Raw genomic sequence first — 2,630 nt, 5'->3', positions numbered from 1 at the left:
TTCTGTCCTCCGTTCTATTCTTTGAGGTTTCTTTGTTCAAACTGAAACTCTGGGTGATTCTCTGAAATCAGTGCGGGTTTACCTCAATGTTTTTTATATAAAATAAGCCATGAAATGCATTTTAAAACTAGAAATGAAAAGATACATGTGTCTCTGCATTATAGTACACAACAATAGTTATAAAATTATGTTTTGAAAAATATAATAGGCCGCTGAGATGTAGAGGTAAGCCAAATGAGCATGTCCCCACCAACCAAAGTTACTTTTTCACTGAATACAAACTCGTAACAATAGCCAATAATCTGAAGTTCTTTCTGCTAACATGATAATTTACCTGTTTACTTTCACCTAAAAACAGAAATATGAGAAAAACACACAAATCTTTATCAAACTGCTCTATTTATTCATGTTAATTCAGCCCAGTAACAGCCTATTAATCGCCCACTTTAAAAAAATAATGGCTCAGTCCAACTTCTTCAGCAACCAGGAAGTGACATCACTGAATATTTTCCAGCTCATACTCTCAAGACAGATCAGTATTAGCCTATTTTCTTACAGATATTTCATAGTTTCTTTTGTCAGATTGACATCATCAAGCTCAACCTTTCAACTCTGTTAAATGCATAAATGATATTTACTTTTTTTGGGGAAAAAAGTAAACCATTGTTTTTGTTCAAATATATTAATTTCTTGTTTTCGTCATGCCAGATGTGGCTCCATATTCTAGCTAATGTAGATATATGCCAACTTTTAATTAGAATATTCAACACTGTAACAAAACACACTGTTACGGGGTTGAATCATTGTAGCTCTTAAGCCAGTAAACCACTTTTTTTTCTCTGTTATTTCATGTTCAGTATTTTCTCATAACAGGTCCAGCACTTCCTCCTCTGCTGGCTCCGCCCTTTCCAGCAGGACACCAGATGGATCTCATCACTGATTAGCAGCATGTGCTTCAACTCTGTGTACCAGGAGCCAACATGATAAAGAGGCTTGAGAAGATGTTTTCTGTAAAAACAAAACAAAACTCTGGACTGTGTAAGAAAGGATACGTATTAGAATACTGAAGAGGCAGCCGGTAAGCCCTTGCTTTCATCCCCTGACTGCTGACAAGTTCTGGACAGCCTGTTGTTTACTCTATGGCTCATGTGTCAAAGTCCGGGCCCGGGGGCCCGATCCGGGTACTGATATCCGGCCCTTCAGATCATTTTGTTTATTGCTATAAATGGGCTTATGTTGTCTTGCACTATTGAAGCAACACTATGATTATGGAGGCTGAGAGATCAGTTGTAATGATCTATGGCTTTATTTTCCTTTCATTATTATTGATGTTTAAAAAAAAATACATTTTTAAAGTTTTGAAAATATTGTTAGTCCTAAGGTGTGTTTTGGATTTTGGCTCCCTGTGAGATTCAGGCTGACATAGCTGCTCTATGATATTCAGTGACACTTACCTGCTGGCTGAGTTTTAGTAACTTACCTGGTGGTTTTTCTTCTGTTGTTCAGTGTTTTCCCCTGAGAAGACTCAGACTGAATTAGACTGAGTGCAAACTGAAGTGAAGTGGAAACTGAAGCTGAACTAAAGCAAATACTTAAGGACTGCTGGGGTGAAGGCTGAAGAAAAGTCAAAGGAAAGCAAAAGCAAAACTAAACAAAAAAAAGGGGGCAATCTCAAAGCTAAGCTCAAAGTTAAAGCAAAATCAAGAACAAAGAAGAAAGAAAAGAAAGCTCAAGAAATGGAAGAGGTACGGAAGCCGAAAACGGCCTTCTCTACTTGTTTTTTTTCTTTGATCGTGTTCTCGATATTACAAGATGATCAAGAATGAAGCGTCCCCCTCTCTCTTTCCCACACGGAGAAGCCGAGATCTTACCTGTTTTAAGAATATTTAGTTTGTGGTTAACAAAAACAGCAGAACACTCCACAAAAGTTGGTTTTAGTTTGTTTTATTTATAAATGGATCTTTCCTCTTTAAATGTCTTCATTCTGTCTCATTCACCAGCCCCCCCTTTATTTCCCCCAAACGCTCAAACAAACAGGTTGATTGACAGAACCCAGACTGCAGAGAGTTTCTGCATGGTGCATTCACTGATCTCCAGACATCAGCAACAAAACAAAGCAGTTTATTAGATAAAACACCAGAACTGATCTATATATAATTTATTGATGAAATAGTGTCGCCAATTTTTGTTTTGCTGCAGATTGTATAAAAATGACAAAAGCATATTAGCAGACGGAGTTTTTCCGAGCAGCTATTTGGGCCCGCTAATGTCCAGAGTTCAGTGAACGCATCATGCTCAGATTCTCGTCGGCCCTGAATTCTGTCAACCTGTTTGTAAAGGTTTTAGGGAAATAAAGGCTGGTGCATGAGATGGAATGATGGCGTTTGAGGAGCGTAGAACCACTAATAAAATAGAAAATAGACTAAAGAAACAACTTTTGTGGAGTGTTTTCTGCTGCTTTTGTTAACTACAAAATAAAGAGACTTAAAAAAAAGGAAAGGGAGAGGGTGATGCTTCATTCCTCATTATTGATTATCTCAATAACAAGTTATTATCTCGTTATCACAAGAGAACGATCAAAAACAGTATGGCTGGCTGTTTTCTGGATTCATAAAGAGGAAAGTGAAAGG

At 37.4% G+C, this 2,630-nt stretch overlaps 1 long non-coding RNA gene across 1 annotated transcript; it reads left to right on the top strand.

Moving 5' to 3' along the window:
- The first annotated feature begins 769 nt into the window (after positions 1-769).
- LOC118599995 lies at positions 770-1,723 on the top strand. Its single transcript, XR_004949558.1, has 2 exons — positions 770-1,078; positions 1,507-1,723. It is a non-coding gene; the product is annotated as an uncharacterized LOC118599995 (long non-coding RNA).
- Positions 1,724-2,630: the final 907 nt, after the last annotated feature.

The sequence above is a fragment of the Oryzias melastigma genome, linkage group LG3 (genome assembly GCF_002922805.2).
Source record: "Oryzias melastigma strain HK-1 linkage group LG3, ASM292280v2, whole genome shotgun sequence".
Lineage (NCBI taxonomy): Eukaryota > Metazoa > Chordata > Actinopteri > Beloniformes > Adrianichthyidae > Oryzias > Oryzias melastigma.
The sequence above is the reverse complement of the archived record's forward strand: the minus strand, read 5'-3'. Positions and strand labels throughout refer to the sequence as shown.